Source organism: Mus musculus, chromosome 10, assembly GCF_000001635.26.
Source record: "Mus musculus strain C57BL/6J chromosome 10, GRCm38.p6 C57BL/6J".
In the NCBI taxonomy this organism is placed as follows: domain Eukaryota; kingdom Metazoa; phylum Chordata; class Mammalia; order Rodentia; family Muridae; genus Mus; species Mus musculus.
The window spans coordinates 65,397,956-65,418,065 of NC_000076.6; the positions used below are offsets into that span (position 1 = coordinate 65,397,956).

The 20,110-nt window shown below is 36.8% G+C and overlaps 1 pseudogene; it reads left to right on the forward strand.

Moving 5' to 3' along the window:
• The first annotated feature begins 18,790 nt into the window (after window positions 1-18,790).
• On the forward strand, window positions 18,791-19,717 carry Gm7540 (annotated as a pseudogene).
• Window positions 19,718-20,110: the final 393 nt, after the last annotated feature.

A 20,110-nucleotide genomic window follows, 5' to 3' on the forward strand; every position in this document is an offset into this window, starting at 1 on the left:
AATCTTACTGAATATTGTGCAGATCTCCTTTCTATCTTTGTGATTGTCACATGATTTTTTTCAGTACGTGCCTATATATATATATATATATATATATAAACTATAACAATGATTTCTAAAATCATAATATCAGAGGGAAGGATAGTGTATAGGTGGAGTCTGATCTTCTTTCAGATCATTTTACATTCCATCAATTCAGCTGTATGATTTAACCATATATAAAAACCACCCTTACTTCAACTCTATCCCAAACTTCATCTCTTTAATTTTGAGAAAAGAAGTATTTATCTTTTAACAACTCAACTTGCAAGAAGAAAAAACTTGTAGACCATGACCTGCTCATGGAAAGCTTTCAGTCCAGTCAAAGGAAATAAAGTCATACAGAAAAAAAATTAAAAATTACTGTACAAGCAATAAACAGTGGAGCAGTTTTACCTTAAATTTCATAGAAAATGAAACTTGGCCAGGAGTGGGCACTTAACTTATTTGAGATCGCACACTGCTGTTAATTACAAGGAAAATTAATTTCTACTACACTGGGCTCTCTCTCAGGGCCAGTTCCAAGTCAATCTGGTATAGTGGAGGGGAGCATGACCTTGGCATTCCAAGCTTATATCTTGGGTTTGACTGAAGTAAGAAGTACTGACTGCATTATTACACTGAACTATTTAACTTCTCTGGGCCTTTGCATTGTCCTCTGAGAACTGCAGGAAATACTGGCTTCTATATAGTTCCCATTTATACAGACTCAATGCATTTTTTTAATATTTTTAAAGATATTTTAATTAATTAAATAAACAATTTATATAAATAATTAATAAATATTTATTTAATTATTTATTGATGTGTGTTTTTCCTATGTGTATGTGTATGTACTAAGTGTATGCTTGGTACCTGCACAGATAAAAGGAGGGCATGAATCCTCTGGAACTAGAATAATGGGTGGTTATTAGCTACCCTGTGGGTACAGGGAATTGAACTGAGTTCTTTGCATGAGCACTGGGAACAAGTGCTCATAGTCACCAAACCTTCTTTACAGCTCTAGATTTATTTCATTTTCAATTTATGTTAGTATATGATTATGTGCTCAAACACATGCAGGTACCCACAAAGGCCAGAAGAAGTTTTTGGATTCCTTGGAACTGGAGTTGCTTGCTATGGGTGCTGAGTACTGAACTGCATCCTCTAGAAGTGTGATGTGCACTGTTAGCCACTGAACTAATGCATTAGCACCTTGTTAAGGTTTCTAAAGAATTTAGACTAAGGCCTCCCACATGGTAATCAGAAGCAAGCAATTATCATGATGCTGACAATGGCAATGATTTTGGGATGGTGGGACAAAATGAGATCATTTGTACACTCCTAGTGTATTTCCACAGTTCTTTTGGTATAAATCAACAGGTACCTTTAGGGCTTATAAGCATATTTTATCGGATGGTTCTTAATTTAGTAAATTTATTCCAATAACTTCTTTTTAACAAATGGATAATAAATTGTCATCATAGGATTTTTAATAGTAGTCATCTAAACATTGTATCTAAAGATGGACCTTGAGGTCGAAGATAACCAGTTTATGTCCTACCACAGCAACAGAAGTAGACATTCACTGAGAAATTAATTTTTACAAAGAACTACTCTTAGGTGAGTTTTAAGAGTCCACTTCACTTAAAGCAAGATGAAATGTTACATTATTGTCAAGGTTGATGTAATAATACAAACGTTCCTTGATCAATCTCTCCACTTTTCTTTGACAAAATCCTAATTGCACCTTTATTCTGATCTGAGATTTTTTTTATAGTGCTAATGGTGTAAATCATGAGGAAAATAATTTGTACATTTGATTGAATTAAACTATCTTTGACTGTTAGTAGGTCTAGTTTGCTAGAGTAATATATTAAAAGATGTCCTTGATCTCTACATCTAAACACAAAAGAAATGATTATGATATCTTTTGATAACTACATAATAGAAGTTTGAAACTTCATAAGAAACAAACAGAGTCTTGTCAGTGGGCTATGCTATGCTCAAACTTGCATTTATTTTTAAAGTAGATTCATTATCTCTCCCATGTTGGAAAACTTTTGATGTGTCCCAGTCTTAGAAAATTCCCATTGAAAAGATATTTTCCAATCTCATTTCTCATTTCAATCTCATTTTTCAACCTCAAAATCTTTTCAATCATGATTTTCATGACAAAATACTTTTTCGTTCTATAAATAAATCCTGTATATGAATGTACTGTGTAGCTAGTGTGTCATTAGTGGCAAGATTGTGAATTCTTCAATAAGTATTTGCTTTGACTTTTAATTATATTTAGTGTGCCCATGCAAGTGTGTTTGCATGTATGCATGTGCACATACAAGTATGTGTGTTTATATGTGTGTCTGTGCACATGCAAATATGTTTATATATGTGTGTGTGTGTGTATGTGTGTGTGTGTGTGTGTGTGTGTGTGTGTGTACCTACATGCAAAGTACATGTTGTGGAAGTAAAGAAAACCTATAGGAGTTTGTTTCTACCTTTACTATGTGTGTCTGCCAAAAGTCATTCAGGTGGTCCAACTTGGCAGCAAGTGTGTTGACCTGCTGAGCCCATCATCAAGTATTTCTGTGGTGAGTTAGTTTGTGTTCCATTCTAAAGTCACTTTTTAGCATTATTACGATTTATTTCCTTGCTGTATTATAAGTCTTGTTGAACAATTCTATCTTCCAACTTTCTGTTTTCATACAGTACCATGAAGATTTATCAGCAAATGAAGAGGGCCCACTACTGTGCTCTTCTCTGTCTGCACATGAATTAATTACAATATGAGAAATCACAACAACTAAAACTGCCAGTCATTGCTCACTGCACATGCTGTGCATTTGATATTTCTGATACAATGGTGGACTGAAAAACCTAATGGTCAGGGCTCAGTGTTATACGCTTAGTTTCCCTATTACACTGTGGTGACTGAATTTAAAGTGTTTTATTATGATGATCTGTTAGCACTTCACCAAACCATTTGACTTGAATTCTGAGGACACACACCTGGGCTAAGTGCCCTACAGAGTTGCTAATATGTAGAGCCTTTAAGCACATGTTACATATATAACAGATGTATAAACAGAAACTCATAGCATAATGGGGAGTGTGTAAACTATATATATTGAGTACATTATTTATAATCTTGAACTGCTGGGAAGAATAATTTTTTTTTCTTTTTTTAGATACATAGTCATATTTCCATCTCTTCTCTGTAATCTGTTTTTTGAATTTCTTTAAATTGTACATTGAGTTGGTTGAACTTTCCAGTATTCTATAAGTTCTCCTAGTTCCCAACCTTAGAAAACAATGTATTACTAATGAGGATATTAATTATCAGCTAAGACAGATATTTTCCACACACACACAGTTAATTCTACTGATAGTATTCTGTGCATTTTGAACTGTAAGTCTATATTGAATGTTGCTAGATGCTTCCCTGTGTCTACTAAGATGATCATATACAGTGTCTACCTAGATGATCATATTGTTGTACATTCTTCTCCACTCTCCTGGTTGATATAGTTATATTCAAAGACATCAAGCTTGTATTTTCAAGACAAATTATGTCTGTCCATGACATTTTTGGTACAAGTGCAAATTTGTATATGCCACTTTGTACATGTGGATCAGAGAACTACTTTTAGTATTTAGTTCTCTTCTTCCAGTGCAGACTCTAGACATTGAGCTCAGGTCATCAGGATTGTTCATGAAGCTAGTTTTTCAAAGAACTATCTCAACATCACTAAGCTATACTTCTTACTTGTTTCTGGCACCAATTTTATAAATATTTTAATGTATTTTGGATGCATAATTAAGAAATAAATTGAGTTATAGTTTTCAGTTTTTCAAATATATTTATGTGGTTGAAATCCAAATAAGAGACCCTTATGAAATGAGTGGAGGAAGGTCCCTAACTTTTTGAATTTCTAGAAAAGAAATGTGTACCGTGTTTATTTATTGTTTCTAATACTATACACCTTGTCTTAATTAGGGTATAACTGTTGTGAACAGACACCATGACCAAGGCAAGTCTTACAAAGAACAACATATATTTGGGTCTAGCTTGCAGGTTCAGTGGTTCAGTCCAGTATCATCAAGGTAGGAGCATGATGTCATTCAGGCAGGCACAGTGAAGGCAGAGCTGAGAGTTCCACATCTTCATCTGATGGCTGCTAGTGGAAGACTAATTTCCATGCAACTGCAGTTAGGGTCTTATAGCCCACACCCACAGTGACACACCTACTCTAACAGGAACATACCTTCTAATAGTGCTATTTCCTTGCTGAGCATATACAAACCATCACACACCTTGAATTGCTATTATTTATTTTATTTCAGTGGTTGAAAGCATAATAATACAATTTCTAAAATAGATTCAGAGATAGTGGATTTTTTTCTTACAACAGTGAGGCCTAAGCTTGAGGCCATTCAAGGAATTAATCCAGCTAATATAAAGGGACAAATTTATGTGGAAAAGCTGTTCATAATATCCAATCATTTAAATATCCTCACTATATTACTGTATACATAATTATATTTCATAGTCTTTAAAATGATCAATCTAGTTGAAAGCTGAATGCTTTTATTGATCTCTTTAAAGAAGTAGTTTTGTTCTTTCATTTTTCTTCTCTGTATGTAACGTTAAAATTATTCCCTTTATTTTTGGTCCTGCTAAAATAATTTGTTCACATTCCTATACTATTCATAGGATAATACATCAATTATAGGTCAATTGTTGTGGATATGTTTGCTTTTGTTTAGCACAAATAATTTTTCTGTTCACTTATGTTATTGCTGAAAAGAGAATGCCGGCCTTCAATACTGACTTTAAATGTGTCTATTTTCTTTGTCAAATCTTGTATTTGCTACATCTTGTGCTTGAAATTTTATTTAGGGGTCTTTCAAATATCTTATATTTGTTAAATAACTTGGCATTTTTGTTATTCTAATATATTTATCTTCAAAAAAATGTTCCTTGTTTGAATCCTACTTTCCCTGATATTGATATAGACATGCCTTCTATCTCTTGATTATTATTTATAACTAATCTTTTCTCAATTGTTTTATTTCTACTGATTGTGCTTTTCATATTGACTATAATTTAGTCTTGGTTTGGTATTGAATATATCTATCTTTTAGGTGTTATACTTAGACCCGGGATTATCAAGCTATAGTCCGTGTCTCAAAATCAGCCTTCTCAGGACAACCTAGGACACTCACACAAACTTCAGGGCTGAAAAAGCCTTGTGATAGCAAGACTGAATGTGAATCTGAGACCATTTGATCCACAATCCTAAAATTTATCATCATTTAATTTGCAGAAAACATTAGCCAATTGATATGATTATTCTACTCATTTCAATTAAGAAGATAAATAAATGAATTTACACACAACTAGGATTCGGCCTTCAAGTTGATATTCCTTCAGTTTTGAAGGTTTGGATTTCCCTCCGGTATAATCATTCTTTATTCTGAAGCTCTGAAGCAGCATTTAACTCGAGGAATGTTTGTTGATACGTTATATCCTTTGTTTTCCATCATTTGACAATGTATTTACACAACCTTAATTCTCAATGGATATTTTCAGTAATATCATTGTGGATGATGCCTTTTGTTTAGGGATTTGTTATCTTTAATCTACATTTTTATTAGATATTTTCTTTATTTACATTTCAAATGTTATCCCCTTTCCTGGTTTCTCCTCCAATTTATCACAAGGTTTGCCTGGTATCTTCCAGTCCTTGCATCACTAAATATATAAAAATCTCCATTCACACATGTTAATGATGTTATGTCCCTCATTAGCTGAGTTGAAAAAAAATATAGAGGTCTGGTGAGATGGCTCAGTGGGTAAGAGCACCCGACTGCTCTTCCGGAGGTCCAGAGTTCAAATCCCAGCAACCACATGGTGGCTCACAACCATCCGTAATGAGATCTGACTCCCTCTTCTGGAGTGTCTGAAGACAGCTACAATGTACTTCTATATAATAAATAAATAAATCTTAAAAAAAAAGATATAGAGGAATATGACAGTAGGGGTGAAGAGCAGTATATAATAGAGGATTGAAAATGATCAGAATATATTATATACACATATGAAATGCCATAATGAAACCCATTAGATAACATAATTAATAAATTCTCAATATCCTTAGACATCAGAGAAATGCAAATCAAAACAAGCCTAAGATTCCCCTGTCAACAGTCAGAATGGCTAAGATAAAAAACTCAGGTGACAGCAGGTGCTGGCAAGGATGTTGAGAAAGAGGAACACTCCTCCACTGTTGGTGGGATTGCAAACTGGTACAACCACTCTGGAAATCAGTCTGGCAGTTCCTCAGAAAATTGGACATAGTATTACCTGAGGACCCAGCTATATCACTCCTGGCCATGTAGCCAAAAGATTCTCTAACATATAACAAGGACACATGCTCCACTATGTTCATAGCAGCCTTATTTATAATAACCAGAAGCTGGAAAGAATCCAGATATCCCTCAACAGAGAAGATGTGGTACATTTATACAACAGAGTACTACTCAGCTATTAAAAACAATGAATTCATGAAATTCTTAGGCAAATGGATGGAACTAGAAAATATCATCTTGAGCTAGGTAACCCAATCACAAAAGAACATACATGGTATACACTCACTGATAAGTGGATATTAGCCCAAAAGTTTGGAATACTCAAGATACAATTCACAGACCACATGAAGCTAAAGAGAAGGAAGACCAAAGTGTGGGTGCTTCGATTCTTCTTAGGAGGGGTAACAATATACTCATGGGAGCAAATATGGAGACAAAATGTGGGGCAGAGACTGAAGGAAAGACCATCCAGAGACTGCTCCACCTGGGGATCCAACCCATATACAATAACCAAACTCAGACACTATTGTGGATGTCAAGAAGTACATACTGATTGGAGCCTGATATAGCTGTCTCCTGAGAGGCTTTGCCAGAGCCTGACATATACAGAGGCAGATGCTCACAACCAACTATTGAACTGATCATGGGGTTCCCAATGGAGGAGTTAGAGAAAGGATTGAAAGAGCTGAAGGGGTTTGCAACCCCATAGGAAGAACAACAATATCAACCAACCAGAACTCCCAAGTTCTAAACCACCAACTAAGGAGTACACATTGAGAGGCCTATGGCTCCAGCTATATATGTAGCAGAGGATGGCCTTGTCATGCGTCAATGGTAGAAGAGGCCTTTGGTCCAGTAAAGTCTTGAGGCCCCAGTATAGGGGAATGAGAGGGAGCGGAGGCAGGAAGCAGGAGTGGGTGGGGATTGGGAAAGGGGATAACATTTGAAGTGTAAATAAATAAAATATCCAATAAAAAAAGAAAAAAATAGTTTTGCTTCACTGATGGAAACAGTTACATAAATAAATAAATAAATAAATAAATTTTAGTAAAGGTGGAAAATTGAAAATGTAAACTTACATTCTGAGAAAATGGATTAAAAAATTGTGTAGGCACATTATTGCCCATCTGATTCTGTTTGAGGATTAATGATGTTTTGTATATATAAATGTATTTCTTTCAACATATTTGTGAAGTTTTCAGGCATTTTCCCTTGCATTTGCTCTAAGATAATCTCTTTCTGTTTTTCTTTGTATTTCAAATGACATAAATCTCAAATTGTTTTTATTGTTCCCTTTCTCCTTTTTCTCTTTGGATGGATAACATTGGTGATACTCTCCACAATCCTTTTGCCCTTTACTCTGGTTTCTCCATTATAGTATAGATACCCAACAAAAGGTTTTTCTAACATGATGCTATTCTATATGATTTTCCTGTCATTACTTGCTGTAAACAGTTACTTTCCAGCTTTGAGCTTTCCCCCATTCAACACAGCTGGGATAACTTTTTGAAGCCTTTGTCTAAAGTCCCCAATTTTAGATGTGGAACAGAATGTCATCTACAGTTTTTATCCATTGATCAGCTTTCTCCTAGAGAACTGATCATAATTTCCCTCCCTCCTATGATCAATGATACTCAATTGTTCCTTGATCTTTGATAAACGTACAGTTTAGGAACTTCGAAGTAATGCTTATTTTCTAATTGGTGCTTTTCTGTGTTGGGATCAATCAGAATGGAGCTTCTCCCTCACCATTGTGGGGAGAGAGTTCCTATTTTATTCAGCTGTTTAGACCCTGTGCAGAGTTGCCTCTGTCTATCACATGCAGTGACACTCAGGATCATATGTGCCTGACAATCTTGCTTCAGTTCCCAAAGCTCTCTATGATGATGCTTTGAGTCCCACTCATGAGTGTTTAAATCCAAGACTTGTGCTTGCCTTCATGAAGGGTAGTTGTTTCTTTCCTGTACCCATGTCCTCCCTTTGCTTACCCTTACTCTTTATATTCCTACAGCCACTTTTCTTCCAGATTCGTCAGCCTAAAGGAAGGAATTTGCTTTAAAGATATACTCAGCTGTGCTATAGTTGCAATGAAGTCTGTGAATTGTAGCTTGTACTTGGACATGAGCTGAAAAATAAAGAGAAGGGGTGCAGTAGGTGGAGTTTCTTCCCACAACCAATTTCATATCCACTCTGTCCATAAAAGGCCCCATTGCCTGATGTTTGTAAATAAAATGTTTCTAGAAGGTTTGGCACTCTAATTCCACCATTATTGCATATCTATATCTAATATATATCTATATCTGTGTCTATAGCTATCTATCTCTATATCTGTCTCTCTTAGATATAGATGTTTCTGAGTCTATCACTTTCTCTATGTTTATCACTATCTTTATTTATCTATATCTATCTAGCAAACACACATACCACACACACCCATGCACACACAAGCACACACAAATTATATATATATATGTATATATATATATATATATATACACACACACATATATGTATACACACACACATATATATGTGTGTGTGTGTGTGTGTGTGTGTGGATCTGAATGTATATGCTTTGTTTGGGGTGAACCAGAGCCGAGGTGTAAAAATATCTTGGAAGGGGAGGAATATTTATCACACATATATAGTTATACCCTTTCCAAAAACTAACTCTCTCTCTCCATATATATATATATATATATATATATATATATATATATATATATATATATATATATACACATGTATATATATGTATATATATACATACATACATATGCATATATGTATATATACATGTGTGTATATATATATATATATATATATATATATATATATATATATATATATATATGTGTGTGTGTGTGTGTGTGTGTGGTGTGGTGTGTGTTCATTCTTTCAGAGGAAAGTCAGTCTGGGCTGTGCAAACTGTATCATAGCTGTAACCAGGACTTCTTAGTAGATACCTGATATCCAAGGAACAGATAGTTTACATAGTTTTAGTAAGTCACTGGCAAACTTAGAGTGAAGAATGATGAAAGCAATAATAATACTAATCACATCTAGCATAGTGGAAACAGAATATGTTAGCTACATTTTATTTGACTCTTAATTTTATCAGAGATGACAAAGAAAATTGAGCTACTAAGTCTACGTTAATTAAGAGGAACCTGGGTCATGAAAAACCAATGAAACAATATTTAGATATGCAGTCTGATAGAGGTATGTTTCGGATAGATTCTGTCAACCTCTACAGTCTGTATAGACACTACACTGTCTAGATATCCTGTTCCACTCCTAACACTCTACTGAGCCAACCTAAGAAATATACTTGAGACCTGTATTTTAGTTTCAATGGGTATTTTAGGAAACCTGTATAATGTTTTGTGTTCTACACCTTTGCCTCTACAGTGGGATAAACAAGTGAGTGTTTTATAGAACAACAGAGTACATTATATAGTTTACGTCTCAAATTATGGAAAGCAACCTTCAGGTAATGCCCTTTGTACATTGTCACTTTAGTCAGAACATAGATGATATAGAAATCACTCTGCTGTACCTATAGCTGTTCGAGAGATACTCATTTTATAATGTATCCTATAGCCAATATTTATTCTGTCCAAGGAAATTAAGCACCAGAAATCACAGTTATTTCATCTAAGTAGCAAATATACAAACAGACTGCAATGATTATATGTGGAAATTGATTTAGAAATGGCATCTTGCAAATTTCAAAGAAGTAATAATATAAGGTATAATATAGTATAATATAAGGTTGTGATTTAGATTTTGTGAATATACTCTTGGGAGCCAAGAAATCCCTGAATGTGTACACACTGTTTGTCATGACACAGACATAGCAAAAACCAAGGCATCACAATGTCTTTCCCTTGGGTCAGGCTCCAAAGGCCACAGTCTTCCTTTCTCTGGTCAAAGAATGAGTTTATGAGCAGCTGACCAGTGCATACAAAAGCTAGTTTGCCATCTTTTCCTACGATCCTCTGTTCATGTGTCTGTTGTCTCCTGCCCCCAAAGCAGTTTCTCAGCCCAAAGCTGTGCAGATCATAATACAATACATATTACAATCAATTTCAACTTACAAATATGTCCTGCTATCTCTCTAGATAACAACTATGAATGAAGAGTATGTACAAAGAAATTTATTGATTTTTAAACATATTGATTTTAAACATAAGAAATACACACAAATATATTTTGTCCACTAGAAAATATTACCCACTTAGATAACCAGCATGTAGCAACTTAGCAACCTCCTGAACAGAGATATTTTCTTTCTGTAGTTGATTGTGTTCGTAGTAAATCAGAAGCTGTGTGTGACATCACAAAATGAATTTAAACCTCTTTGTAGTAAGCTGGAAAACCTATATTGCAAATATTTGGGGATTAAATTTAAAATACTTGGAGGTAACATAGAAGGCATTTAGTAGCTGTACTAAATGATTACATGGTGGTTTGAATATTCTTGGCCCATAATGAGGGATACTGTTAAGGGATGTGGCCTTGTTGGAGGAAGTGTGTCACTGTCAGGGTGTGCTTGGGAGGTCTCCTCTAATGCTCCTCTAATTCTCCACCCACTGCAGAAGAGAGCTTCCTTCTAGCTGCCTGAGGATTCTAGTTGCTCTTGGTTGCATTTGAATCAAGATGCTGAACTCTCAGCTCCTTCTCTAGCTAGATGTTGCCATGCTTTCTGCTATGATGAGAATGGATGAAACCTCTGAAACGATAAGCAAGCCCCAGTTAAATGTTTGCCTCTGTAAGTGTTGCCTGTTCATGACATCTCTTCATAGCAATGGAAACTCTAACTAAGTCAGAGTTAGAGGAGAAAAGAATAAAGAGCTGAAAAAAGAACATTCTAGCCATATCTAAAATTAGATATGATGCTTTGGGCAAAGTTGAGCCAAGACTCATCTGCAGGAGAACTGCAATGTGACCTTTACAAGATCTGTAATATCTGGAAGTGAGATCAGTCTTAGGGCAGAAACTTCTTAAAGCTTGCATAAACCAGATCCAACCAGATTAAGTAGAAATGCTTACAGTGGTGAATAAATATTTTGCTCAGCAAAATTATCACACTTCAGTAAGTATGTTTATCTTTTCAAGATTTCTTTGCTACCTTTTGCAACATATATTTATCCAGAGATAGTTAGCTGTTAAAGAAATACAGCCTGAGTAAAACATGATAATAACTAATGACTAATTCAGAAAAAAAGAGATAAAGTCTAGAACTATGCTGATACTTGTAACAAATAGTATGTGTTAATATGAATCAGAATATAAATTTGCTTTTTTTTTCTTTTAGCTTATCTACAGTATGTCAGAAAAGAAGGATAGACAAGGTCTAGCTTGATAAAGAAGAAAATTAAATGAGTAGATAAGACTATAATTATATTTGTATACATAATAATACAAAAAATAACTTAGAAAAGAATTGGTCCTCTGTAGTACTAAGAGCAAAAGTACTTGGTCTGACAAAAGCCAATGTAGCAAATCTCAGGCACATTCTTATGAGGCTTCTCTATACAAAGCACAAAGAAATTCAACTATAGAAAAGTAACCAAACCACATCACAAGGTAAGAAGGAAGATGATGATGGTGATGATGATGATGGTGATATTGGTTTACTGAGACAACTTTCATTATTTATATGTGTATATATATATATATATATATATATATATATATATATATATATATATGCATATTATGAAACAAGGCCATAATACATGGATATCATTCTCTATCTTTCTTTATTTCTTTGAAACAAAGTCTCATACTGAACCATTTCAGCTCAGTTGTATGGCCAGTGAACTCCCAGTATCCCCCTTTGTATCTGTCCAAAAATGCTAGAGCCATTGAATTACAGACATGGAATCAATAGTACTACCACAACTGGACTTAAGCTTTTCTTCATCTATAACTCACTCTGTCCCATCTGGACTTGAACTCAGAGATCTGCTTGCCTTTGTCTCCTTGGATTAAAGGTATGTATTATCATGCCTGGGCATAAGCTTTTCTTGGCTGCTATTCCTCAGGATCCAGATACAAAGCCAGTGCCTTTCAGCCTCAAGATCTGGATCACAACTGCCCCCCCCCCATTTTTATAATCTAATTCATTGCAGATTAAAAGTCCAAACTATTACCTGTTCAATTGAAAACATAAACAATAAGTTTAGCTGGGTAGAGTCATTTCGTAAGATCCCCTAATCTGTTTATCTTCTGAACTGAGGATTCAGCTATATTTCACTTCCTGGTACCCCTCTATTATTACTTAAACCAGACATTTTGTATGTTTTCTCCTTAAACTTCCAGTGCTTGATCAGAATCTTCTTCGTGAGACTAAACTAGAGAACTCTTCTTCTTCTTTTTTTTTGTTTTGAGACTTCCTTTGTCAATACAATTAATTTAAATCTCTTTACCTTAGCTTCATGTAGACTCTTCAGACTAGGGCAAAAAGCAGCCACATTCCTCACCAAAATATCACTAAACAGTATCTAGGCCACTAACTGAAATTCTTCTCCACTGAAACCTCTTGGGCCAGGACTGTACAAATAAAATCACTCTCAACAACAAAGCCTTTCATATTCTTACTTATTAGGATAACCCATTAAGCACTACTTAAAGCATTTCAATGTATTCCAACTCCAAATCCCTAAATCCATATTCTTCTAAATAAAGCATGGTCAGGCCTCTCACAGTGATACTCAACTCCTGGTACTTCTGTCTTACGTTGTTACTGCTGTGAACAGTCACTGTGATCAAGACAACACTGAGAAGGACAAAATTTTAATTGGCTCTGGCTTAAGGTTCAGAGGTTCAGTCCATTATCATCAAGGCAGGAGCATGGCAGCATCCAGGCAGGCATGGTGCAGGAGGAACTGAGAGTTCTACATCTTCTTCTGAAGGCCAGTAGGAGAAGACTTGCATTTCTACACTAGAAAGAGCTTTAACGCTCACCATCACATTGACACACTTGCTCCAACAAGGCTGCACCTACTGCAACAAGGCCATACCTCAAAATAGTGGTCCTTCCTGGGTCAAGCATATTCACATCATCACAGAACCTGGTTAATGTTAATTCCCCTACATAATAAGAATGCTTATGAGGGGGCTATGTACCATTCAGGTTTGGAGAATGTCAAAATGCCCTTCTTGAACCTATTTTGTTTTAAGTCGTCTTTAACTTAAAAATAATCATTGTGTCAAACAAGCACATCCTGTGGTGCCTTATGCTACAAATCTTCTCCATTCTCATCTGTCTGTGTGATTCTGGAACTACAGAAACTCCACAAGATGGAAGCTTGATGTGATGAATCAGGTCAGTAAAAACATGGAATCTCAAAGAGAGAGGCATAAGGAATCTTCTTGAATGGACACAGTCTCTTGGTAGTATGAAGTGAAGGAAACAGGAGAAGAAAGAGAGGATTAGTCAGATGAAATGACAAGAATAAAAAACAACATCCTAGATTACAGAAAATATGCTAAGAAGCACAAGTATTTTCTTGTTATAAAGGTTTCTAAGGATGTTAGGAGACATGCGAATTACATGATTCAGAGACTGCAGACTTAAAATACATTATGTATATACTTCATCATTGACATGGGACTGAAGGCGTTTGATCATGTCTCCTGGACACCTGGCGCCTGCTGAAGTTACTGCTCCCCACAGCCCCCACAGGAGAGGTGTGTGGGTCACATAGACAATGTCCCAAGCTTCTGGCCTTCTGTAGGTGGAAATTACCACCCACCGGGTCCCACCTGTGTTCAAGATCTAAGCTCGTCTAGAGACCAGTCTGTCTGTGCATAGCCCATTGCCCCACAACTGCAGGTTCCAGAAAATATGCACTTTATTACACAAACAAGCCTTACTCCCACATCAGCCATTAACACTCGCAGAGGCTAACACTGGGGCCCTGAACCAGTGCCAGGAACCATGTCACTCTGTCCCCACCAAGGCAACACAGAGCTCCAAAGTGCAGAAAACAAACTCAAAATATAGTAGTATTGGGCTTCTACCAAAGGAACCCAGATGCCCTGGCTTTCTGATCCTGAAGTAGTAATTCACACACCAGTTAGAAGAGTCTGCACACAGTAGTCTGCCAGTAGTGTTGGATTCACCTCCATGTCTGGAAGTATGGACTGGAAATAACACTGTCTCCAGGCACCATGCTGTCAGAGTTTGGAAATAAATGCTGAATTGTTGTTCATGATGCATTATTTGCCACCACATCTGAAGATTTTTCACTGACATGGAGTGGAAAGAAAACACTGATGAATGGTCAAGAAGCAGTACAGAAAAGGTGAGATGAAAAGCTACAAGGTCAGTTCAAAAGGAACTAAGGAGGTGGGAAAGGGCTTTCTGGCAAAGCAATATTTGCTAAGAAAAATGAGAGCCTTTGTTATGTGATTTTTTTCTTCCTAATGGCAAGTTTGTCGGTCACAAATAAAACTCAATATCTCAATATAGATGAGTTAAATTCATATTTACATTTTTGATTTGTGTTTGCACATGTGTGTATGCATGTTGGCAAATTCGTGTCACACTGTGTGTGTGAAATCAGTGCGGGTTCTCTCCCCCTACTGTGTGAATTATGAGAACTGTGAGCACCTTCACCAGCAGAAACAGCTCACCAGCCATAAATGACACTTCTATAAGCATACTGCAACTTGCTACCTCTTAGGAATCTTGGCTGCTGCAGAAATGATTTTTTATATTATGAATGGAATAACAATAGCCTCATCTTCTGATATTACTTTAAAAGCTATATGGAATGGAGAAGTAAGTAAATCAATGCTCCCTGGATATGATGGAACAAGAAACATATTAGGGCTGAAACGAATGCATTAAATGTAGATAAAAGTTAGTTGCTATGGAAAATTTAAAGTACCATTTTTTTTATCTCTTTGACAGACTGCATACAATGGCAAAATCACATGTAATCTACAAAATATGATCATTTAACAAAACCTCTCTACTTTAAAAACATAAAGGAACACCACTAGAAATTATAGAGGAAGAAAAATATAAAAGAAAACCTCAGAAAGCAGAAAAGTTTTCTTGCCTGGTTTGCTTTGAGCAATCTTGAAAATTTTATGTTATTCAAATAGACTAGCCAATCACATACAATATAAGGAATGTAACATCTATCAAATGATAATAATAACCAAATAAAAATTTAAGGATTTAAAAATATGTTCTAGTATGTAACAATGGTTAAATTTGTTTAAAATAAGTAAGAAGAAAGTGGTCCAGATAATCCTTCTGATATAGCTTTGCAAACACACAAGTACTCTAGGATCCAGGTTGATTATGGTCTCCGAGGCAGAGGATGCTCGGAGTACTGCTGGGTTTTACTGGAAGAGATAGAAAAGGCTATTTTAAAGTCTCCAGCTGAAACAAGTCCAAATTTAACTTGCACACAGCAGTAGAGAGGAAAGAGACTTCCTGGCTGGGGTATTTTGCAGGGTAGAATCATACCTCCTGTGCTCTCTGGTTTCTGATTTTCATTGTTGTTTGATTTTTGTTGGGTTTTAGGAGATATATGGAGATTACTACCAGAAAGTTAGTTTGAATGAAAATCATCTACTCCTCACTGGCACATCTTTGAATAATCTGTCTTTCTTCACCACCTCCAGTGCAGAATTGCTGTGCACAAAACTCTAAGCATGAAGAGGGATATTGGTCTTGGCATTCTTATCAAATACCCAACCTCTTGGCAAGCATATAGATTCCTCCTCCAGAAATTGTATTATGCTCTTTAACACTCTGGTGGTAGACCTGCCAGAGCCATATGTCTTTAGACCTCACTTAGCCAGGTGTCTCCCCAGTACTCCTATAACGGAGTCTTGCCAATGCAATAACCAAGTCTCATGGTGTCACATCTCTACCTTTGCATATACACGAACTCCAGGCCTGCAGAGAAATGGGCCTTCCTGGGCCCAATTAGGCTACCATTTGGCAAGAAGCACCTAAGTACATAGACACCTCTTCAGAAATGGGCAATCAAATTCTCTCACCCTGTACTTTCTGGAACAATCTATCAAAATAAAGTTCCAGTGAGGCGCATTATCTTTTAAGCTTCCATATTTATTTACAGTTTGTAAAAAATCACCTTGAGGACTTGAAGAGACTGGTTTCTTGAACTTCAGAATGAAAGATGTATTTTGATTACTGAGGCAGCATTATTAGATATAGGTTTTGTCATATGCTTGGCAGGAATGATAATTCAATGTGCAGTCTTTGTCCTGTTCTGAAACTTCCTCCAGAAACTTCCTTGCATTTATCCTGGCAGGAAACGTATGCAAATAAGTCACTCAGTTGAAGTATAAAACCACACAACCACATAGTTTGAATTAGGATCCTTTGAAGAAACAGAACCAATAAGATGTGTGTGTGTGTGTGTGTGTATGTGTGTGTGTGTGTGTATTCTAAAGAGTTAGATAAATAACATCTGCATACTGCTATGTACTATTATATATGTGTATATAATAGTGTATATATATATATATATATATATATATATATATATATATATATGCTAGTAAATTGACAGGGACGGGGAACTAAGGTACTCACACAGTCATGTGAGCCGACAATTCTGAAACAAAAACTCCTACCCATGAGATCATAAGGTGAACCTGAAGAAGAGTTAGAAGAAAATACTTAGACTCAGAATGCAAAAGATGGCTCCTTTCTTTTTTTTCCCCAGGATACATTTTGAAGGGAAATGACAGGAGCAGGACTCCAGGTATGTAAATAGAAACCATCATGGGCCATACTAAGTTAATGATGCTCAGGCTACATGGTTACATCATGATCAATGGCTAAGCATTCACTCTGTGAAGGCCCAACATCAAATCAATCATGCTTCCTAAAAAGAGAGTAGTTACCTGCAGAGGGTGCAAGGCACAGCTGTCCTGATGATTATCTTTGTTGACAACTTAAGTAGAAAGCATTATTAAGGAAGCTCACATTGAGGCATGTCTGTGAGGATGGAATCTTGTCAGAGAGATTTAAAGGAGAGAGGAATAGTAAACATAGGCTGACTGCACAGACTGAATTAAGAAGGGGGATGGAACAGGTAGGTGAGGTGAGCACCAGCATTCTTTCCCCTCTGTTTCTAGCTATGTATTCATTGTGACCAGCTTACTGGAACTCCTGTCAGTACATTCTTCCCACCATGATGGACTGTACCCTTCAGCCATGAACCAAGCCAGTCCTTCTTCTCTTAAGTTTCTTCCTGCCAGATATTGATCAAAGCAACAACAGCAATAACTAATAAGCTCTGCAAACTCAAGGGTCTACACTGCAAAAGACCCAGCCAAGACTCCAATCAACAAAGACACACATTTTATCTGTTGGAAAGGTGATCAAGTTCGTTGGAAAAGAAGACCTTGCGACATAAGTCTAGAAAATGATATCCCTGAGGCAGGAGAGTGGAGGTGTGTATCACTGCCTCTGCCAGTTAAAAACAAACTACATGGGCTTAAATATTCAGACACATGGAGAGGAAAGGTTATGTATACTACACAATAGCTACTTATACCAGTAGCAGTAGTAATGTGCTCAAATAATGCAACTTAATCTGGAACTGCAGCTGCTATTACTGCCATTCCCCCTGCTTATGTTTAGCTTCACACAGTTAATTTCACCATTAATTGAAAATCTGCCCCTTGCATAGAGCTTGCTGAATGGAGGTACATTGGCAGTCACCACAGCAACATCTTTTGTGGCTTCATAACATCATGAATAATCTCTGAATATCCTCCAGGTATGTGATACCATTTTTAATTTACTTTTTTCCCCCTGGATATAGCACTACTTATGGCTTCCACTGGTCCTTTCCCATGTCAAAGAACTCTTCCCACACTACATGGAACTACATGGGATTCTGAGAGGTTTGGGTTTATCCACTGTTGTTAAACAATCAAAACTTGAAAGAGCAAACATACAATGTATGTGAGGACTCACTGTGCTCCCAGAGGCAATGGTCTCAATATCAAAATATCATCAGGCTTCCCCCAGTCCTTACTTAGACCGGCAAACCATAGTGAAACACTGAATTTCCTGTAGTAAAGATCAGCTCAGAATTACTATTAAAAAGCTGTCAAAAATATCTCTCTCACTTCCTCTGTCTCAGTATATATTAATCTCTAGTGAAAGTTCACAGATTCCTTTGCAGAAGACTGAGAAAAAAATATTTTTTGTGGCATTCTGGAGTTGTCCTCCTATGTAACCTGCTTTTCACTCAAGTTGTTCTGACTCTGGAAACTGAGTCCATTATGGCCAGTATGAAAACGGTTGGCTCTTTCCTGGTGTCCTCATTAGAGTGACACTGTCTTTAAACCTTGCAGTGGCAAGTCCTGACACTCTGCCATGATGTCTAAGGGAGACAGGGCAACCTGGCAGTCCAATTTCTTCCTTAAGATAATCCAACATTTGAATGCCTACCCAAAATCCTTCATTGTTAGAGCATATGATATGGCATGGGCTCCAAGCAGATGCAGCAGAACCCCATGTCCCTTTTAAGGAAGGCTGACAGGCAGAATACCATGATGAGCAAGAATATAGCAGGGATAGTGGTAGGGATAGGGCATTTGGAAACCAATCCAGTTCTGGAGAAATTATGGCCTCATATCCAGGGGGATATGGGCTTTCTGTTCATGAAGGAGGAGTTCACTGCGATATGATATGCCTTCCAATAAGGTACAGGCTACTGCCACTGCCCATGCTGGTGCCATTTCCAGTGTAATGTCACTCTGCCAGCTCAGAACACTGGTCTCAATTTTGAGAAGACTTCTTTCTTACAGTAGTCAGGCATCACAACTAAAATTCGCAGAGGTGAAATCAAAATTGAAATTTGAGCGATGACCAGCTGATTCAACTGGAGACAAAGTAGGAGCTAGTGAAGCCACACCACAGAAGATGTTGAATATCTCTCCCTTCTCTTTTGGGCTGATCATCCAACAGGTGTTTGGCAATGCCAGCATTTATTACATGGAATTTGACATTACAGGGAAGATTCTACACTCTGGGTTGTTGTCCAAAATTTTGCTTGTGTTTGTCTACAGAGTGGTCACTCAACCATTGCCTCAGTTGCACACTCAATTGTCAATGGAAACAAGCAGATCCTGGCTTTGTCTGTGGTAGACTGACTACACCTTGTTAATTGCTGAAAAGGTCAAGCCCTTCTTTGCTGATCCATCTGCATTTGTGATTACTACCCCTTTGGCTGTTGCCACAACTGCTGCTCCTGAAGAGTGGGTAGAAGCTGATGAGGATATGGGATTTGGCCTCTTTGACTAATCCCTTCAAAGGAATCAACCCCTCCAAATTAATTTGAGAGACATAGAAATAAAGGCTTACTTCTCTGAGAGAAGAGAAGAGAAGAGAAGAGAAGAGAAGAGAAGAGAGGAGAGGAGAGGAGAGGAGAGGAGAGGAGAGGAGAGGAGAGGAGAGGAGAGGAGAGGAGAGGAGAGGAGAGGAGAGGAGAGGAGGGGAGGGGTCCTTTCGATAAAATCTTGCTAGTGTATGCAATGGTAATCAGACTTTTCTATTTCCTACTTTAATTGTGGTAGAGTTCAGTTGTGATCCACCTTGCATTTTGAGGCAGATTACTGCCATTTCGTCTCTGCTGCCCTCGTATCCAATTACAATTAGATTTGCTAATTCAAGAAGTTTCCACTGTAAATTCTGAGT